Below are 22,792 nucleotides of genomic sequence, written 5' to 3' on the forward strand. Positions count from 1 at the left end.
CCCGAGTTTCCGTTTACTCAACATGGAGAATAAATGAGTAAATAAAAATATACTGCTATCAAAAACTCTCTGAATGAATCTCAGAGTTGGCGTTGTACTCCTCCTGCGCCAGATTGTCATCGAAATAATAAAAACATCTGGAGTTGTTTTATTTATTGATCCATTTTGTATTTGTGACGTTTATATGAAAACCACCTTACACCTCTCGAGCTGCCAGATGGCCCACCCGCCGCGCGCTCACGAGCGTGCGCGGCCACTGTACTTAGAGGTGCAAATAGGACCATTTGCGCGCATTTCTTTATAATTATAATATTTGGTGCAATTAGGTCAGGCAATTTAGCAGGTTATCGACTGTCCCTATTATTATTATTATTATTATTATTATTATTATTATTATTATTATTATTATGTATTTATTTATTTTATTTTTCCCTTTTCTTTTTAGCTTTTTCATTCATTCACTTGGTTAGCTTACCAAAAGTGCGTTTGCTTGGCTGTTTGCCCAACTTCTTTTTTGTGACTCAATTTTGGATCCACTTTACAACTTCAAAAGTTGGAAATGTCAACTTCTTCCTGTGCATGAAAAATATGCATTTCTTTTGTAGACTACGGCTATAAAAGACTAAATACAATTCTTCTCTTTCTATGTCCTCACTGAGAAAAGCAACAGATGTTTGAGTTGAAAAGTGGGCCGTTATATACACGTATTTGACTTATTAGATATTTTCTCTGTTTACCTAAATTGACTTACCTGAATGGCGGCGTTCAGGTGCATCCCAGATAATATTTTCCCACAGCAAGGCCTTAAGGCCCGCACTCTTTAATTTTATTTTTTTAATACATATTCACTTTCAATATTGCAGCGCCTGACGTCTCAGTGTAAAAATGAAGATATGATTTTCAAACTATAGTTTCTGCCATTTCTAAAATCTATTCTAATTTATTTCAAGACTAGTATTGGAAATTATTTGTGTAAAAATGGGTTAAATCGAAAGTAGCACGACATAAAAAAAATGCGGTCAGAGTTTTGAATGTGCGATTATTTAATTATATTATTGTGGTAACCTACTTTTTCGTTCTAATGAACTATTTAAGAGGAACTATTTAATCTGAATCCATCTGAAAGCGCTGTTTATAGACGCATGTAGGGCGTTTCTGCTACTCAACTTCGTGGTGTTTCAGAAAGTTTGCAATATGGCGCATTTGAAGTGTTTCTCGCATATCTCAGATGCGTTTCTGTCGAGCTGGAAGCCTGTATTGGCGCAGTCTCAAATGAGTTTGGCTTATTTGTGAGAGAGCACAGAGCGGAATTTAAAAATTTGGCAAGAACTTTTTCAAAGATGAGAGCAGTGTATATTAATACATGCTTAGGCCACCTGAAAAATATAATTACAGTGCTAGATTTAGTTTATTGGAAGAGATACCAATATAGTTTTGAAGTCTCAGGATGATTCTGCTGTCTTGAAAAAAAAGAAAACCAAAATTATTGGGGTTCCTGGCTATTAATAGGAGCACATATGGTCCTAAAACAGTAAATCCTCTTAATTTTGACTGTGCTGGTGATTTTTGAATTATATAACATCTCCTGAGAAAGTCTCATATCAAGTTTTTATGCAATCGAGGGAATCACGGGCTATTTCTGGTACATCAAAGTAAAATGCATCTGGAGTCACTGGTGGAAAAGCTGGAACAGTTTGCAGCACTTTTTAAAAATTGAAGTGAAAAGTAAAAAAAAAAAAAAACATGTGGGCAGAATTTTCCTTAAAGATCAGAAATAATGTTGATTTTGATCTCATTTAAAGAGGACAGTAAGTAAAGTGTTGGGAGAAGCATGACAGACGCAGTGTAGGAGTTGCCTCATGTTAAATTTAGTGTTTTAACAGCACTGGTGAGGTGCAGAGGAAGCAGGCGATGCTTCACCTTCAAATATGACAGACAATTCTGCATCAAGCTCATAAAAGTGAGAGACCTCATGTGATAAATGCTTCACAGGGAGCTCACTAACTGGTGAAGTGAACAAACCCTCTTTCTGCTTTGCATCTTGGATCCTTCATTCAAAGTCAGGGTCATTTCATTCATTAGCACAGCAAAAAGACACTTTTGCATCTCTAATTTTGCACCATACGCCGTGTCTGCAGAGTTAATTGTGCCGAAGTGTGTGTCCTGGAATCTGCGCACTAATCATAGTTGTGTTGTTGTCTGCAAGAGTCTCTGTGTGCCCATGTGCCAATGGAAGAAGAGCGTGCCCATGTGTGGGTGTATGACTGCTCCTCTGCTACTCTCTGTCCATGTGTGTGCCCGTGCGTGCAGTCTATTAGTGGAGTTTAACCCCTCTGTTCGGGGAGTCACAGCCCCTCAACACACCAGGCACCATTCTTTCTCCAGCACGTTAACGTTTTACTCTTCCACCCACCCCACCCACACTGTTCACTTTTGTCCTAAGAGGGCAATTAAGGAAACAAACGTTTTCCCCAAGATAAGCTGGCTGCCAGCTTTGCATACTAATGCAATGCCAAGTGGTTGCAAATACTGAGTGCTCTAATTACCGGTACTATTTTCAATCAGAAATTGCTCAATTTCCCAGGATGAGGTCTCTATGGCTGCAGAAAAAAAACACATGCAACCTGATAGAAGCAAGAGACAATCATCTCTGTGTGGAGGGAGGCTGATTTTCTCTGTCTCACTGTGTGTGTGTGTCGGTGTGCTCACATGTGTGCCCATATGTTGGTGAAAATAAATTCATCTGCCTCTGTGTGTACAGACCGTGGAATGACCCACTCCATCGCTGGTGCCCTTGACAAGTCAAGAAATGGATCCTGTCAGCCTCGACAGCATTTAGCACCACAATTATCCCCTTTCACAGCCTGGCTGCATCCGTGTAAACCACACCAGGCAGCAGTTGCCACTCAGTGATGAGAGCGATGTGGTGCACCATCTACTCTGTGAGCAATTTGGAGCAATTGTGTTGCTTTGTGATCATCAGTGCAAATCAAGGCCTTCTCATTTATTAAACAATTTCTGCTGAAGGAAATTAGAGGGAAGGCTCTTTTAATTTGGCAGGAGATAGATAGCAATATCACTAAAAGCAGCAATAATGCATAATGCTGCTGACATCAAAGTACAAAAAGGATAGTGGACATGCGATTTCAGTGGGATGCATCATCTCATCAGGGACAGGTCAGCTATTCTGAGTGGCCAAAGTGGACAAGGACTGGCTTCCTGGATGTGGGAATGAGTCACTCTATAGGTTGCACACGCAGAACCCATCCGCTGGCCTTAGCTGACCTTTGGCTCTGACGGTGTCTAATGGAGGGCTGGCACTCGATCAATCCATCGCAAAGCTGGGCTCCTGATCCCTGGCCTTTCACCGGGCCAGGGTGGGACGGATGCTGCCAGGAGCCACGCGGCGGAGCCACCGACCCTACCACTTTCCCATCCGTGGGTGACAGCTGCAGCGCCAAGGAGCCTGGGGACGCCACACTGCCCTGCCACGCAGGAAGGACAGCCAGCAACTGTGTCTCTGTGGCGAGGGGGAGGGAAAGCCACAAATGAGCCGCTTGTGAATGTCACATTCATGTAAATATCCTCTACATATGATGCTCTGATGACCTGTACAAGATAAATCTGGAGATATGAGTTGATGTGCTGAGTGTTTTTGGCTCAAAACTTTGTTTCTCAAGCTGTTTGTGTGAGTTTTTCACCTGCATGTCAATGCAATGAAGGATCTAAACACAAAGCGCCTGAATAACATAGAATTTTATTGAAAACTTGAATTAAATGCTTTAAGAACACAGTGATGTGCTTTAGATATTCATTTCTTCACATTTTGATTTCATGATTTATAGCCAATGTAGACACAGATTCTCAAAAATTTTAAGTATTACCTTAGACCAGGGCTGTTTTTGCATGAATTGCTAAATTAGTCCTACTTTACATGGAGGAAATCAGCCTGGGGTTCTACAGAGGTGTTAAGGAAGTTCTAGTTTAATAGAGCCCTACAGCTCATCTTATTTTTTTTCACAGCCGAGTCATTTTCCTCCTTTTTCTAGGTAAAACCCTTCAAGGGATGTCTCTGATTTGGGAGATGCAACAGTTGTACTCCATGTCCCAGATATGTCAGTGTGCAGTGGTGATTGAAGTACTGATTCCAGTCCCTGTCATTTTTCTAACACAGTTTTCCTTCCACTAAACTTTCCAAAAAATATCTTTGGACACAGCACTCTGAAAACACCCAGCCTTTCTTAAAATGAGATTTTTGTAGCTTTACATCCTTGTCAATAATAGTGAGTAAGTCAAGTAGTCTTCACCAAATATTCTGTGTAATAATTCTCTGATAAATTAAATTTTTGTCAAAAAACCTTAATCATCAAAGTGAACACTGGAAAAATATATCACAGTATGTGTAATATTTCCCATATTGTAAAAGTTCTACTTTTTGAATTGAATTGCTGAAATATGTAACTTTTCAACTCTTTTCTAATTTATTCAGATGCACTTATGTGATGCTTTTCAGAAGATGCGATTGAGCCTGCATTTAGTTTAAACACAAAGAAAGTTGTCCCCACTTAATGTTTTAAAAATGACTTTCCGCACATTTTTTAAAATTATGCTTTACGCAGTTCGGCAAAGGCAGAAAACATAAATCTGAGTCTGTTAAACGTGGAAGTGACTCGAACAAAGACCTACACCAGAATAACTCTGTCAGTTGTTAGAAATTCATATTTGCAGTTTAAGTGTTTTTGGTATTCATTGTGCACTTAAAATGTTACCTCAGGGAATATTTTCTGATGCTGCTCCCTGTTGCTCTGCCTGATGTTGTGCATGGTTCTGTACTTTGTTACCCAGATGGTGCACCGCTGTATAATTTTTTTTTTATCGTTATCAGAGCATCCTTTTTATCTTCAACAGACAATGCTTACATCAAAACACAAGACAATATTTAGAATGCATTTTAATTTCATACGCTTTTCATGTGTAACAACACTGAAAACAATAGCAGATAAAACGTCCCGTCCATACGGGTGGAGAAAAGGGAAACATCCAAGACGTTCAGCGCAGATTGTTCTTTTTATTATCATTAACAGTAATGTGATTCTGAGGCCCTCTGTGACCCCATCACAGCAGCTCTTTATCTCAGAAGTCATTCATTAGAACAAACAGAAGCCAGAAAGAAACACAGGGAGAGAGAGAGAGGAAGAGAGAGAGAGAGAGCGTAAAATAAATTAGATTGTTCTTAGGAGATGATCCACTTTGAGTCGGCAAAAAAGAGAGCAAACTCAAAGAAGCTCCAGCAGTTCAGAATACGGATGTGAAGTTGCTGAGGAGTCTGGGATCAAGTTTTGGGCTTTGGGCTAAGTGTGTAATCACAGCCTCACTTATTGTCCACTTTGGATTTAAAGACCCACAGGAAGCCTTGAACTGCAAGCTGCATGTTTAGGCTGATATTTGGTTAGACTGTGTCTGCTCAAGACTTTGGGCTGATTGCAGGCTCTGGTGAGACTAATCAAAAAGCTTCTTATGTCTTTTTCCTCTAATGTAAATGGATTGTACAGTGTTTCTCTCATGTTTTGGGCCAGAATACGATTTGCACTCTGGAATGACAATAAAGGCCATCTCTCAAAAGTTTTCAATAAGAGCGATCATAAAGACTATTTTTTTCATCTGCTGCTGCTGATCTTATCAGTAGATCCACATCTATACATTTCTGTAAGTGAATGCAGACAGTTCTGTGGGTTCAGTAAAAGCAGAAATCAGATACTGGAGTGGTCAGAGACTCAGACACTGATGAGGAGGGGGGGCACTGATGTATGGGGGAGGGAGGTAGGGAGGAGAGCCGTGTGGATCCTTGGAGTGGTGTGACAGACTCCCCAGCCTCCTGGTAGGATTTATTGGAATGTGAGAGAGGAGGATTTTAGCACCAGGCGAGCCACGCCAGAGTGCTGCAGACTTCATGCCATCTGTCTCAGCCTCCATCGTCTCTTTGCCAAACTCCTCAGACCTTTATTTCCTCTCCCTCTTTTTCTCCTTCTCATCCCTGTTCACAAGAGTAGTGGACATACTGATATCCGCTAACGTATTGGAAGCAGGGGGGGTTGGTTGATGGCTGGGCTTAATAAGCAGACAAGAACAGGAAGAAAAAACAAAAAAAAACGACATTGATTAATATGTATTCTTGGAGCTGATTGTACGACAGCCCTGATGGAGACACAAATGTGTGTCCGAGAGCCCTGCCATTTGTTACGGGACCAACAGGGAAAGAGAGAGTTATTCATACCATAGCAGATCTGTTGATCAGTTAATAACGAAACATGCTCCAAGTGAGAGCCAAGAAGTGCTTTAATTTATTGCCCTGTTAAACACTGATCAGCCATAACATTATGACTGTCTGCATGCTCTTGCAAAAGTATTCAAACCCTGGTAACTTGTCACATTTTGTCACATTTCAACCACAAACTTTGGTGTATTTTATTTGGTTTCATGTGGTAAAAACCCACAAAAGTTGAGTGGCATTTTAAAATGGAAGGAAATATTTCACGGTTGTCATTTTTTTTAAAACAAATGAAAATCTAAAAAGTCTGCTGTGTATTTTAAGCCTCTCCAAGTCGATATATTGTAGAATCCCCCTTTCCTGCCAAAACAGCTGCCAGACATTTCTCTACTAGCTCTGCACAAAGAGCTGGTAGAGAAACTGACATTTATTCTCATTCTTCTTTGCAAAATAGCCCCACCATCCATCTTTCTACAATCCCAATCAATCAATTTGACTGTGTGGAAGGAAAGCATCCCCACAGCATGATGCCGTCACCACCATGTTTCACTATGAAGATTATGTATTCAGGGTTATTTTCCAAACAGTGTTTCAGTTTTTCTCTTTGTTTTTACAATAACACCTTTTCCTTACGTTTTGTGGCTTGTGGCCGGGGCCGGATTTAAAAGGATGTGGGCCCTGGGCCAGTTTTGTTGCCCCACCCACTATTTTTCTTTTTTAATCTTTACTTAACAATGTGAGTTATTGAGAACTAATTCTTATTTACAACAACGACCTGGCATTATTAGTAAAATTATTTTACTAATAACACTTAGAGTACATTAACAGGTAGCTCTATACATGAGCAGGTTTGAACTGATGCATGGTAGGTTTAATATGACCGGAGCCAATAACTGCATGTTGCATCCAAAAATGACTATAAGTTCTTCATTTTCAAACACTTGAAAATACATCTCACCTGATTTGGGCCTAGGAGATAGGAATTTTGTTTGCTTTTGTTTAAGCACAATGTGTGCAAAGCATACATTGTAATAAAATTATATTATATTTGGAACCCCCCTTAATCAGGGCACTGTGTTGCTTCTATTGTATTGTCTGCCTCAGTTTGTGGCAAACTGAGATTAAATGATGCACAGGTGATGTTGAATTTACTAGTTAGGTGATTTCTGAAGACAGCTGGTTGCACTTGTCTTGACTAAGGGGAAATAGAACAAAGAGAGATCAATCATCAGATTTTTATTTTTTAAAACATTTTGAAAATTCTCTGTCTTTTTCTTTCAACATCACAACTGATTCCTACTTTGTTTTTGGTTTAGTGCAATCCTAATCAAACAAGTTCAAGTTTATGTTTCCAACCTGATGAAGTGTGAAAAAGTACATTTAAAACTTTCAGGATGCTCTGCATCTGCTCTGGTGTAAAATATCTAAACATTTAGGATATCCTAAATGTTTAGTTCCTAAACAATAGATTTTAATATTTCTTTGACCCCTCTTTGATGTGTCATGGGGAGTTTTTTGGACAGAGTTTCTTATTACAGATGCAATTAGATCCCATCAGGTCAGAATCTGGGGATTTTAGAGGCTGACTAAACCCCTAAGATCTGCTGTCATGTTCTTTAAGCCATTTTTGTAAGCAGCTTTTAAAGCACCCACAGGGGAGGAAATGGGGTTAGGGGGGTGGAATATTCTTCTAAACTGTTTACGTCTGTGGTAAATGTCAAAATAACACCAATGCTGATGGTTTTCTCAGCTGAACATTCTGTTATAACAACATATTACTCACGGCACCTGGCATTAGTTATAATCTTATGACTGATTGGTGTAAACAGACCATTTGCTTTACTTAACTTGATTTGTTAAAATATGAGGAAGATGCTCACATATCATAATGTGATTAAAATGCGTGGCATGAAAATGTTTGTTTTTGATGTCATTATTTTGTTATTAACCGAAATCAGGAGATATTTGAATGCACACATGGAAAGGGAAACATTCTCGATAAGAGATTTAAGATCATATGACACCTACCAGCACCATAGAAAGGAAACTGTAGCTCTGGCCAAAAATTCTCAAATCTTTTCATTGTAGACAGATATGCATTTGTGGGCTATAATTAAATCAAAAGCAGATTTTCACATCAAATGGTGGTGTTATTATGTTGTATTTGTGTGGGACTGATCTCTCACCCTCTCTCTGCATGTGGGTGGCTTGGGAGGAGGCAGCAGGAGATCACAGGGAGGAGCTGTACTGGCTCCATGTCCTTAACCTGTTCGGAGAAGGGTAACGGGGGGTGGGGGCTGGAAAGAAAATGTACCTATCGTCCTATATGGAACACCAGGTGGCAGGAAGTGGGCAGGAGGCCTTTGAAGCTGACCCCTGGTCTGTTCGCTGAGATGGCCTCAACGATCGATTTAGCCAGTGATGGCAGGGAGGAGAGCCAGGTGCCCCCACAGGGCCCTCAGACCACTCAGATCTATTATAGGCGAAGGGGAGAGAGTCGGTTGGCGCCCGGACTCACAGCTCCCGGTCACTTTAAAGTCAACTGGCTGCATCCTGTCTGTCTGGTTAGCTTTAGCAAAACACTTGCACTTCCAACTGTTTCAATTTTGGATATTAGCATAGTTGGAAAAAAAAAACGCAAAGCAGTATACAGCTAGTAACTAAAATCTGAACTGCTTCTCAAACACTTATGAAACTCATTTGATACTTATCATAATATTTTCTGCTATGAAGTAAATTTTTCAGATTGAGCCCACAACTGGTTTTCTAATGAGCTTTCTGTCCATAAGCGGTGTGTTCAGTGGTCTTTCTTACTGTTACAAAAGGTATGCATCAGGGTTCTGTATTTGGTCTAAAACGTTTTTCAATTGCTACCAGTAATGTGAGTAAGAATGTTAGTGTTAGTGATTCAGCTCTCCATCTTTATGATGGTGATACTTTCTTTTATTATAAAGCAAACACAGCTGCCCTAGTTTTTGATAGGCTGCATTTTACGTTAGTCAGACACATTTTCCACCTCCAACTGGAAGTAGACTTTGAAGAAAGTATTTTGTTTCTGCAAATCCATGTTGCTCTTGTTGCAAAAGACTTTTGTCTTGTTATAAATATCCTGACATTTTAATTTATATTTAAAAAAAATCAACCGAAACTAAGCTTGTTTAATATAAGTAAATACAATTTTTAATTTAACATTAAAAAACAGCTTGTGGTAGCTAAATTTTTACCTTGAATTGACAAGAGTGGCATTATTTATATAAACAGTGTTACTTAATCATTTTAGCCTGTATCTGTGGTGGAGAACAGAAGTTTATCTCAGGATACAAACCTGAGTAAATACAAAAAGCAGTTCAGAAGAAAGTCTTCCAAAATAACCACGCCCTGTGTAAACAAATTTATACATTTTATTTATTAAAATTATTAATAAATCACTTTAATATTTATTAAAATTTAATAATTTCAAATTATTAAATTAATTGTGATTAACCTGATTCTTAGGTTAAGTTTTATTAATCACACGGAAGTCTGAATCCTGTTGCATCTGTAAAATTAAGACATTACTTAAACAGAACCAGTATGACAACAAAGTAGACTAATATATTTAGAAACTTAATGTGTTTATAAAAATTCAAGAACATATGAGAAACAAAACACTGACATCAGTTAGCCAGGAATGTGTTACTAAAAAACATGTCTAAAACTTTTAGGCTCCAGAATACTAAGTCATATACTATCAAAAATAAAGAAAACATGGACAACATGGAGCATGGAATTAAAGATAAATAAATAATCATAGCCATGCCTTCTGGTCAAATAGAAGACTTTTGGATCAGCTGGGAAACAACAGATCACATTATGTGCCTCTTTGCCATCAGTTTTAAAGTAACACCTCTGCTGAAAAAGGTTAAATAAGTAAATAAGTTTGATTCATGCATGAATCAGACATCCCATTCATACTGTTCATTCTGGACAGCACAAGGACTGTGCAGGCTGCTTTGTATTTTGGCCAGAATCGGAAGAGGTGAGTACGATCAGTGTCTACATGCTCATTCCTGGGTTACTTCTGTGTTTACAGACCTGTAAACATGAGAGTAAACACACTTAAACTCACTGACAGTAACTCAAAACCTGACCCACCTCCCAGTTCCTGCCAAACACCCCTCCTCTTTGGGTGGGAAAAATAAAAGCTCGGCACTCGGAGAAGGAATGACTAGAAGAAATTATGATGTGTTTGATTTCCTCTGCAGCCAATGATGTGGGAGCTTTGTGTACTTCCTGCCCTCTGATAGGCCTTTGTCGCTCTCTTCATCTCAAGACCCACGCTGTTCCCCATAATCCCCCTCCTGAACACCAACAGGCCAATCCTGTGACAGAGCTGAGGGGCTGGGGAGGGGAAAAGCAGCCACAGCTTGGATGGGGCGACGGATGTGGTTCAGAAAGAGAAAAAACAGGACAAGAAGCTGGTGGTGATGTGAGAAGAAGCCAGTGTGTTATTATTAATAAAGCATTAAAAAAGTGGGCACATCAAAGCATACAGAGGCTATGCTATCTTACATGAAAGTAGCGCACTATGGCTTAATGTTTCCTAAGGCGTGTTACGGTGACGCTGCTTTGATTTGAAATGCATTGTGTGGAAAATGGATTTACAGGACTGCAGTGGGAATACCTGGTGTGGGTTCAGACTATAATTTAAAACCTGACCTCATAGGCTCTTCAAAGTAAGAGCGGTGATGTTTTAGGCATCCATAGTGTGTGTGAGGTCCTAAACCACTGCTGCACACACAACAAATAAACACCTGTGGGGGCTGTGGATAAAACCTGGAAAAATCAGGAAAAAAAACAGGAACATTTTCACATATGTGATATTCCTTATGCTAGTCATTAGAACTAATAGTAACTTACTTTAATGCAATTTTTATTCTATCTTTTTTCAGCTAAAGGCTGTCAGACCTGATTATTGTGCACTGCATTGTCAACCAAGGCCTGCAGGAAGTGAGATTTTTTTCATTGTGCCCTCATGGAAAAGGTAATTATCCTAATCTACCTTTCTCTTGTGCTCCAGCTCCACTACCACAGTGGCTCAGACCACCTCCGAGGTTTCATTATCATCGCTGGGACTCACTAATGGCTTGACGGCTTCACTGGGCGGGCAGCTGGAGAGGAGAATCCAGGGAAGATGGAAAAGAAGAAGAAGCAAAGGGAGGAGAATAGGGGCACAAGAAAATGGGGGGGTGAGGGGAATGAGACGTGGAGGACAAAGAGGTTAACATGAGGGACAATACGATGAAGTCCAACTGCTTCCTTGAAAATCAGCAGAGACTGAAGGAGGATGAAGCAACAGGGCAAAAGTAATGTCAAAGAGCCGGTCTGGAGATCCAACAGAGTGCTCTCTGCATGGCTGGGTGACCATGCCTGAAAAATGTTTGAAGTGTATAAATCCACCTCCCATACATCCACATCTCCACCTTGTATGTTTGCAACAGCTAACCTCACAACATGCAGACGGACCGGGGGAGGGAATTCAGCTTCACTTTTTCCTTTCCAGACAAATGACACCCTGACAGTTGGAAAAATGTTGGGGTCCCTGAACAGATTTCTCAGTTATAAAAATAAAATGTGTTGGATTAGACAAAGACAGACATTTTATATTCTACTTTTGAACCCCAACGAGAGCACTGACAAATGCCACCCCACCCCCACTCCGTCTGTGCCATAATTGTTGTTTTTTTTCCCTTCTCTCTCTCCAGAAATGTCATATAGTTAAGAGGTGATAAATCTATATGGCATAAACAGACACTGCTTTCTCCCAAGTGTGTGTATAGCATATAGGCTGACAGATTGAGATGGTGTTTGTCTTTGCATCATGCTAAATTGGCATGAATTTAGGGGTTTTTTTCTATACTAAGAGATTGTGAGCAAAAGACTAGAAATTGGGAAGAATCTTAAAAATAGTTTAACTGAAATGAAAAAACACACAGCTTAAAAATCAGATGAAAATCTTGAAAATGTATTGCTTAATAGCTCATACATGCTGTGCTTGTTGGTGTGTATGTTTAGTGTGAGCAACACTGTTTGCATCATATGTCAAACGCATATTGTATAAATGCTAATGATGTCAATTTAAATATTATAATGCATAATTTCCTTCCATCTGTCAAAACAAACACGTTAATCGGGATAAAATCACCTTAAAGTCTCAAACTTTATGCATGTTAAAAGTTAAGCATGACAGAAAAAAATACAATTATTGTCAAATCTGCAAATTCAATGTTTTTATTGTGGATATTCATACTTTTAACCTATCAAACGATTCAATTTAGTCTTAAATCACCTCCACAATATAACATGCTCAATAAATAATAATCATAACTGTAAATATATTTTACAGTTAGTAAATGTCAGATATACCAGAAAATAAGTAAAACAAAACTAGAAAATAAGAACCCTAAAAATAATCATAAAAAAAAATATTAAATACTCAGTAAATGACATCAGTTTAACAGATAAAATCAATCAAAATACCAGGGAATATTTTTACACTGAATAAACCCTCAACCTCTGCATAAAATTCACGAACAGGTTGATTTATTTTACTCCCTCAAAAGTTACTTAACTCTTACTGATTTCTGCTGTCTTTACAAGTATTACAATGATTTATAAGCATTTTTAATTTACAGTGCTTTACAAGCAATAGAAATACTTGTAAAGAATAAAAAACTAAACAAAAAAAGTAACCTCAAAAGTATTCTACTGGCATGTAAATATGATTTGATATATTCAAAATTAATGTAGATTTTTAAATATTTTTTATCTAGAAGGAATTGCCATTTTACTAAAAAAAAGAACTATACCATATGTAATTGTTCTAAAAAAGCAAAATATAAGTAATATTCAAAAATACTTTAAGCATATTCATGTTTTGTTGGAGTATGAGGATATTTATCTATTTAAAACATTTACAAATTTGGTACAATATTTTTCATTAAGACATAAACTCAAACATTATAATGTTTTTCAGCTTTTTTGTGACATTATATTTTAAATAAAGAAATACTATGCTGTCTTTTCTTGTTTTAGCTTCTTTAGAAAAAAAAAATATTTAAAAGAAAGTAGATCCACCTCAAACTACAAAGTCTCATTGTTGTTGTTCTACGGCAACACCTTTGGGTTAAAACTGCTCAGCCACCAATTGCATAGATTTTGAACTCATAAGTGAAACAGCAGCAGGGAGGGAATGCAAAGCAGAACTTTCCAACACATTTGACAGGCATGAGTTGGGAAGTCTCTGCTTAACTTAAAACTACTAGAAAACTATAAATGTAACAGCTTTGGTTTACTGATGGTGGCGCAGCTGGAAAAGCTGTTGACCTGCAGCAAAAAGGTCTCGGGTTCAAATACTGGCCTGGAGTTTGAATCTTCTCCCTGTTCACACATAGACTTTGGTTTTCCTAACAGTCCAAAAACATGACTGTTAGGTTAACTAATTATGCGAAATTACCATTAGGTGTTATTGTTACTCTACACAAAGAGCTACATCATACTCCTAAGAAATATGGGGCTAAAACCTAAGTATAATGTGCAAGGGCTGAAATAGGATGCAGCCAAAGTTATATCTGTTTGATAACAAATTCAATTTTATATCTGAAGAAAAGTAAGGTGGGAGAGGAAGACTAAATTCTATAAATGCTCGATAAATTGAGTAAAACAGTGTTCAGATGTGAAAACCTGCATCAAGGCATTTTATGTGGATGTCACATTGACATTTAACATCAACTTTAAGATTGCTGCAGTGCAGCCACACCCCTGACAAACACAACCCGTCAATCCAGGGTGGGACTGAAGATTCACTTGCCAGTGTCCCAGTATCAGACAGCCCACAAGACAAACAACATAAATTAAAGTGACAGTAAACAGGCATGTTAGGGCTCAAAATGTTCTGAATATCTTGCTTGTCCTAAAATTGTTGTCAGGTGTCACTTGCAGTCATTTTAGTAAGTGGGTTTAGGTGCAGACAAGCATGAAGGGATGTTTTGTTTTGTTTTGGGGTGTTTTTGTCAGAGGTAATGTGATGACACATGATGCTGAAACAGTCTTCTTCCAGAGGATTCAGAATTTTAGACCTGCTATAAATAAATGTGTTAAAACTGGTTCAGTTGGGTTTGAGGAAGAGAAGATGAGGAAAATCAGCTTTCACTGTTCATGTTTTCTTCCAGTTCTTTTCAATTACTTGTGATCATTTCAAGTAAATAAATAAATAATAATAATAATAATAATAATAATAATAATAATAATAATAATAATAGAATAGATCCTTTTGTAGATGTGCAGGTGCTGAGCAATGCAAATATTGCGGTGCTTCGTGCATGCAGAAGAGAATACAGCAAGCACAAAGAGATAGGACAGACCTTTTCATATAAAAAAACTCAGGTATTTCTATAAAGGCATCCAGAAGGAAAATAAAAGCCTTTTTCAGCTTCCATGCTTTGACAGAACCAAAATAGAAAACAGCTAGAATGAGCTGTGCTCACAAAGAAACTCATGGAACAAATGATTTATTTTAACTCTGTAAAGCAGGGTGAAAAACACAAACAGCAAACAGAAACACAGTTTTGTTGTATTTTGGTTGATTGCATGGATAGGTAATATAAATAGTATAGGCAGATAAGTATTATTTTACATTCAAGTGCCACATAAAAAGACTATAAAATTAGGAGGTATTCTATTATGCATGTATAATGCTGTTAAAGCTCTGATTTGGGTGTATCTGTCATGAAAAGGTACATATTTAACTCCCTGTGTAAATACTTTGTTGGCTGCTAAACTTCACCTAAACTTACCTGGTAGAGAGACGAGAACTGCATCTGTCAGTCATGTGCTGCAGATCAGGTAGTTTATAAGGGATTTAAGGAGCTTTTACAATAAAAACAGCTTCATGATTCAGCTAAAACAGGCGCTGTAATGAAAGTGGGAGAGAACAAGGTAATTTGTTGAATGAGACGATTAACAACGAGTTGAAGTTTGTTACAGAGTTTTATAAGACTCAGGAAAGCCACTGGGAATTTTAAGCTTACATGTTGAGCTCGACTAACAATAGTTGTCAGTTTTTTAAGGGTGTCACTCAATACCTGAAACTGTCAGTCAGACGGTGCAGAATGCAGACTTTTCTTTGTCAGACTCATTCATAGCTTGGAGAAAACAGGGTTTATTTATAAACAAAGATTTATTTTACTGTTAGGTTTCAGCATTTCTTTCTATGTTGTTTGGTCCCTGAGTCAGTCTTTCTTGGATCTTCTTTATAGTTTTAAGTTTGTTACCAGTTAAAATAATTGATTATAAGATGCTACATCAGGGAATGTTTCAAGAAAAACAAAAAACTAATTTCTTTTTGAATTTTCCATGCAATGTCTAAAGTCAAAAGAAACAAACATGGATGTGTTTTAATATTTTGGGGTTTAACATGGAGTTCATTTCTAAGCACTTTAGACTTTATGGTAAAACTGCATTATTGTATGCAGTGGACAAAAAAACTTGTAGGATCGTATTTCTGGGAAACAACATGTTATGCTGGATCAGGCTGTTCTTTGTAGATATTTTGATACAAATATTTGGAAAAAGGAAGGTTCAGTCAAAAACACTGGATGAACCATGTTAGATTACCACTTTGTAAGCCTTTGGTGAAGACAACAAAGACTGCAAAGAGTGTTAGAATTTACCCCACCATAAAGTACATTGCTAAAAATGTTGTTTTCCTCAGCTTGTAAATTTGTTATTCCCTCTAGAATTCAGCGAACAGTGGTGAAAAGCATAAACTTATTCTGAAGTCCCTTTCTGGTAGTTAGTGAGGTGTGCTTTCAGCTTTACAGAGGAGTTAGTCATTTAGTCAAACAATGGGAGAGCATTAACAGATGCCAATGCAGCAGTACCAGTCAACGGCCAAAGTCAATACACCCTACTGGGCTGCATGCCTTTCAACAAACACAAGCAATTGCTTTTAAAGACCTCAGCACCAGATAGAAACATCAATTACAGTAAATTACACCAAAACAGTGTGTAACACTTCAATTTGTTTAATCTTCTGAGCTGTCTGAGCTGTTTCAATGAAAGCAAAGCAGAGGAGAGCAAACTAAGACTGCATTCAATAGCCTTAAGATGCATTACACCATCCAGCTCTGGTCATGTAAATGCATAGAATATGAGTTATTTATATTTCGTCTCCAAGTACTTCCTTTGATAGCATTTATTTACACTCAGAAATGGTTTATAAATGTTTTGCTTTTGAACAGCTTCGAATTAGGAGCTCTCTCCAGCAGCCCTGTGACTATCCAAATCAAATGTGCCCAGTTTTCTGTTGGCATTGGGAAGTCTGGAGCATACAAATGATTCTCTCAGGTTCGTAGTTCATAATGCTTAGAGTTTCAAAGGCAAAATTAGGATGCTTCAAGTGTTCAACAAGGCTTTAACTTCAGTGTCTTGGGGCACAGGTTAATAAATTCTGCAGTGAGACTACTTGGAAAAAATAAAAACCAAGGCTAACACCCTTTAATTTCAATGAAGCCTGGAATGGGGATTCCAATAATAAAGGTTGGTGATTCTGTGTTGACTTGTAACTATAGATTAATTACTGCTTCACTAATAATGTCTTCAAAAAAAAGTTGCTAATTAAATTAGTGAAATTCCTGTTGGTTCCATGCAACATAATTTGTTTGCAGAGCCATTCCACTGTGCTACTCACATTCTTGCTCTCTTTTTGGGATTGTCAGGGCTCTGTTTGTTTAACAAAAGAAAACCTTTGACATAATTAAATATAAGCATTTAATAGATAAATAAGGTTTGTCAGTTTTCCTGCAGAGTTTGTCAATTTCATGAAGCCCACAGTTTGTGACAAAATGATTCTAATAATGGGAAATGAATCAAGTTCCCTCTGTTTAGGAACTGCAGAGGGGCATGTTTATCAATTGAGCTGTATAATTGTATATTGTATAATATTCCGTATGTATAAGAAATATTATAAGTAATAAAAAGCAATAATAATGTGGTTCTTGGAACTTGGTGAATGTTATCAAAAATAATTGGAATTTTTTTCTGTCAAAATCATATTTTTGTCTCATAAATAATGGAAGTTGTCCCTTTTAAATGAATAAATACACAAATAACAGAAATTGAAAACTTGGTTTTGACTAATTTAGTCCTAATATAGGTAGAAGCTATACCACTAAACAAAAAAATGCTCAATTTAAACCAAGTGGAGCATAAATGGGTTTCTTTGCCATGGCTGATTATCCAGGAGGGGTCCTGGTTGCTGGGGACAGATGAAGATTTGGCAGTTTTAGTGAACATTTCGGGAGAACAGGGAGGCTGTGGAGGGGGCCTAGAGTAAATGAAAGACAAATGCAAGTAGTGCCCACTCAGCTATTTTCCCAGTCAAGATCAAAGGCACGCTGGACTGGCCGCTCCACAGGAAACTTGAGATGGGCCCTGCCTTTGTTTGCTGTTGCTATGCGACCTGCAGAAAGCTGAAAGTGTTTGCAGAGGGGCACAACATCAAAAACCATTTCCAATATAAATTTTTAAGACTGTCTTGTGTTTGTGTCGCTGGCTTTGAATTTACAGAGGATAGCAAACAGACTAACACTAATGATTTATCCCTCTGCTTGTCAGGGAATTGTGGTGTTTGAAAGAAAGAAATTAGTCACACACAACTGTACACACAGGCAGGCCACTTGTCATTTGTCTACGCAAAAACCTTTGATGCAAAACTATGGAACTATTGATGCACAATTTAAACTGACCAAAAATGTGTATCTTTGGCCCAAGATGCACAGATTGCAAAACTGCAAGCAGTGTGTAAACACAACTTCAATATTGCTTGAAAGATTTATAAGCGTCTGTTTGGCTTTCAAACAAAACTAATTATGATGCTGTTATATATTAATGGGCCCCATGACAGTAAGGGTGGCTAGACATGTGTCACAGAGAGCTCATTACATATCATTAGTTCGACACTTCAATAATGTCTACACCTGCTGAGCAGTAGATAATGACTTGGCCCCTGATATTTGCAGGACTATTGTCTACTAAGCACAGCACCACTGGGAGAATAGATTTGCAGGCTTATGAGGAGAAAACTGATAAAGCTGCATTATAACCTACATAGACTTCTGGATTAGTGTAACATATATTGAAGGAAGTACATAGAAAAATCTATCTATCTATCTATCTATCTATCTATCTATCTATCTATCTATCTATCTATCTGACTTCATAAGTTACTAAAATAGAGTAAATACAGTCACATTTGTCAGTGATTGTTGACAGATGCATGTAACTCAGCATGTGATGACAAAAATATCAACAGTTTAGCTATTTTCACAGATCACTGTTCAAATCATTATTCCAAAATGGAGCAGGAGATTATTCATCAGGAAAGCCAAAGTATCCAAGGAGCTTGAGAGATGTACAGCTCAGGTAGGAGAATCTACTGACAGGACAGATATTAGCCATGAACACCAGAAATCTGCTCTTTAAAAAAAAAACAAAAGAGTGACAAGAAGAAAGCATTTTACTGAAAGAAACCCATTTTCTGTTTGGCTTTATATACAGTATATAATGTATATACAATATTTTAAAGAAAATGCTCAGGCAACATGAGATTAAAACAGCCAACATGGAAAATGCTTTAAATGGAGGAAAATTATCATTAAACTGTATTCAGAAGACATTAACTCTACAGTAGAGCAAAATATAGTAGCGGTAGCATGATGCTGTGGGGTTGCTTTTCTCTGTCAAAGCTGGTCGTTTTTAGCTAAAAAAAATTGTTTAATTAATTTAAATGCAGGGCAATTCTGGGAGACAACTTATTGCACACAACAAAACACTTTATACCAGTGAGCAGGTTTACAGTCAATAACTCGGGGTATTAGTCCACACCTGCCTGTGAGTAGCTCAAATCCACAAATATCTGAGATCCTCTAAAAACACTTATAACTGCCTACTTATATAGTTCAAAAACCAATTATGCCTTAACATGCACTATTACACAAGATGGAAACCACCTAATCAGTACCACAGAAGCTAACATCGACAGTGTTCTTTACCTTCACTCTTGGGGTGTAGCCAATCAGCGCCAGGGAAAAGGAATGGCTCTTCTTGACTGACTGCTTTATAAATGCCAGCAAATTGTGTTTCAAGTGCCATTGCACTAACTTTTTCAGCTCCCCAGGCTGCATTGTCTTTCCATATAGCTGTTGGAAAAAAACCCGACAAAAGATGAATCCATAAATACTGAACCACAAATAGGCGGGGGTTCCGCTGTACAGGTCCAAACATTAAACATACAGTCTTGTTTTCAGTGGAATGGTTTAAATAAAAGAATTTGCAGATGTTAGAATACGTACTATATTTCCACAAAGTTCTGAAAAAATAAATCAGATTTTTAAAATTTGTTTTCACAAATAAAGGTCTCATAAAGCATAAAGCCTTTGTTAGTCTATCTTTGACCAGTAAAGCATGTATATCTTGAACGAAACATGATCAAATGTAGTCCTTTTAATTTAGCGCTGACAATCAGATGCCAACGTTATCACGGACCCAGTGTGAGGCCATATGTTCTCACAGTGCATATAGTGTACATAACCAAAGGACCACCCACTTCCTTTTGATTAGACAAGCAACAAAAAGCAAGAAAAAAATGGTTGGAGCTCTCACTCCAAGTTGTACTGCCCCCCAGGTTGTGCTGCCCTGGGCAGTGAGCCATATTGTACATATTAACAGCGCATCATTGTATCAATCATTTATGACTGTGGCCTGATCTAGGAGTTCTATGACTCTCCTATCGTTACATAACTTTGAATAAAATGACCTCGGTCTTTTTGGCAAGATGCAAAAGAAAAAATTCATAAACAGAATTCTGCATAAATATATATTTTACACGTAATAAAATGTCTTGGAAGAGCTGCACTCTTCTAGGTAGTTTTAAAGTCACCACTTTGAACATTTCCTAGGACTAACAGGACACTCAGAAAATACACTGGCCAAAAAAATGGACTCTGTCTGGAACAATGAATATTAGAGTTGTTCTGTGTCTGCCTTGTGTTTTCTCTGCTTGAGCCAACTGGCACAGCGCTGGTGTCCTCTCCCAGGCTCCCACTTCGCAGTGATGACAATGGCAATGCTAAAATGACAAAAATAACAGCAAGCCAAAGAATGTTTGGACAATTTAAAGACAGTGCAGCTCATGCATGAGCAGCATCTCTGTCACCAGAAAAGCATTGGTTTAATTGTGAATATTTGGTCCGTCAGCCCTTTCATCCATGGTTAAACTGCAGAGAGAGCCTGCAATGACCTTAAAGCGAGCCATTTTCCAGCTGGAAGTGGAATAAATAAGGTTTCTTGAGGATTCCGAGTTTGCATCCTCTAACAGGCTGAATTTCTTTGCCAACCGGGAAGAATTAAAAATGGCCTACATTCAAGTGTGTCATGAGCTTATGCGGTGCGTCCTGCCGTAACCTTTCCACACTCAGTGCTGTAGCGAGGGCGCTTGTGAGGCTTTAAGAGAAAACATTCAGAACACAGCAGGCAACGAAGTGATGAGATAAAGCAGATTCATCTTCCGAACCCTTTAAGAAAAAGAGCGGAGGGTAATCCTGCTGTTGGGATGGAAGAAAGAGACGTCTTTCTCCTGTCACTGCATGCAGGGATCCACCCCTGTGTGACATCACAGCAAACGCACTGTTGCCAAATATCACATCAGTAGCCCGGATTGCCTTTAATTGGTGTGTGAATAGCTGCTGCGATAACTGAACATCATGTAGATTTATGACTCCTAAGTACAAATACATTATCAGCTTGAATTAGTTTTGACTGAGAACTCTTTGCTCATTTGGCTGCCACCTGCTTCTCATTGATACTAATGATTCACTACAGTTATTGCAGTGGGAAGGAGATGAAACAATGTTTGATTAGCTAGACTTCCTTTCTCTTAGTTTTACAACATAATTTAACTCTGTTACCACTTCTTCATTGGGTGTCCTTATTTGTAGTACTGCAATTAATAAATCATCTGTGAGAAAAATGATAAATAATGTAGTCTTAAGAACTTTGTATAAATAATCAGCAGGAAAACACAGTAGCGAGGTTTTGAGATTCTAAAAAAAAACTACAAATGATAAAAATCTAATAAGTTCTGGGGCTTGACAAAAACATCTGAAAACTGCTCAAATTTTCATCTTTCCTTAATTTAGATAGCGATAATAATGTTGTCATTCAATCTTCAGCCCTACTCATGAAGATAATCATTCAAATAAATGTGTGTTCAAGATGAGGATATAGATATATTTAAGGATTTTAACAAAAGCAATAGCAGCTTTTATTTTTCCACTGAAAAATTGTGTGAGTGTGCAATAAGGAATTCAGTCTCTTTGTTTTTCATGTCTCAACAGATCTTGACTGATATGTTGGCACAGTGGCCAGGAAGCTTCCCCCCAAAGAGTTCACCTCTGTTTCAGTCGATGACTGCTGCCTGAACCCTGTACCCCCCATTGAGACAATAAAACGGCTGGATGACTATTGGAGTAGCAGAGAGGCCAATAGTTTATAACTCAGGAGAGGTAGAGCTTTACAGCTTGTGTGAAGACAAAGATTTGGAATGGTACAAGTTTGCATTTCCCCCAGTCTGAGGTCAGGAGTGCAAGGTTACCTTTTTTAGTTGTCTGAGGCAGATGGTGAGAAGTACAAAAGCTGCATCGCTACGGCTTCAGATGAAAGGAGATTTCTCTGTGCATATATCGAGGGCTTTTAGGGGCTCAGTCAATAAATGCTTATTTGTATTAAACAGCAATATGCACTATGATATTCACATGATTCCTGTAATTAATACAACCTGGAGACTTCATTACTTTTGTTTAATTACGAAGTTTATTTCTAATGGGAAATGAGACAGGTATCTGCTAAAAGATAATATTATGCAAATATAATCTGTATTTTGAAATCAACATGTCTTCAGTTTTATTTTTTTTATTAAAAAACGATTCAATTTTATTTGACGTATTAAATAACACATAGCTTCTCAACAGTCACTGAAAGAAAATGGATTGCTTGATTAAAAGTAAAGGTTTTTAGACGGTTATTAGGAGTAAGTATTGTTTTGTTGTAATGAAGGCCTAAAAACAATGCACTTTAGTTATGTTATATATCTGGCATTTATATATACCTTCAGTCATATTCAGAAAATTTGAAGATGCATTCTGATGAGACTATTTATGTCTTACTACAAGCACCTCATTAAAGTAACAACATTTAAGCAAGTATTAAACATATCTTTCAATAAGCCAATATTTCTGTATAAAAAACTGTAGGTTTTTTATTTATCTGATATCTTATTCTAATCTTAAATGTTATTTTGTTTGTCTTTATCTGGGCAGAGTTCATTTAAATTGAGTCAATTTTCAAAATGTATTTTCTCTCCATGTAAAAATTTAAATATGCAAAAGGATTTTTTTTTAATGCTGCATTCAAGCATTATTCCTGTTA

At 37.7% G+C, this 22,792-nt stretch overlaps 1 long non-coding RNA gene across 3 annotated transcripts in view; it reads right to left on the reverse strand.

Moving 5' to 3' along the window:
- Positions 1 to 22,792, reverse strand: part of LOC116714145 (uncharacterized) — a 132,321-nt gene that overhangs the window by 17,437 nt on the left and 92,092 nt on the right. The window contains exons 4-5 of one of the 3 annotated variants that reach the window (XR_004338014.1): positions 19,360 to 19,506; positions 3,286 to 11,418 (exon numbers count right to left, since the gene is read on the reverse strand). This is a non-coding gene — a long non-coding RNA (uncharacterized LOC116714145). Of the gene's footprint in view, positions 1 to 3,285; positions 11,419 to 19,359; positions 19,507 to 22,792 lie in introns of those variants that run through there. The other 2 variants (XR_004338012.1, XR_004338013.1) reach the window with 2 other exon arrangements.

This window comes from Xiphophorus hellerii, chromosome 23 (assembly GCF_003331165.1).
Source record: "Xiphophorus hellerii strain 12219 chromosome 23, Xiphophorus_hellerii-4.1, whole genome shotgun sequence".
Taxonomy (NCBI): domain Eukaryota; kingdom Metazoa; phylum Chordata; class Actinopteri; order Cyprinodontiformes; family Poeciliidae; genus Xiphophorus; species Xiphophorus hellerii.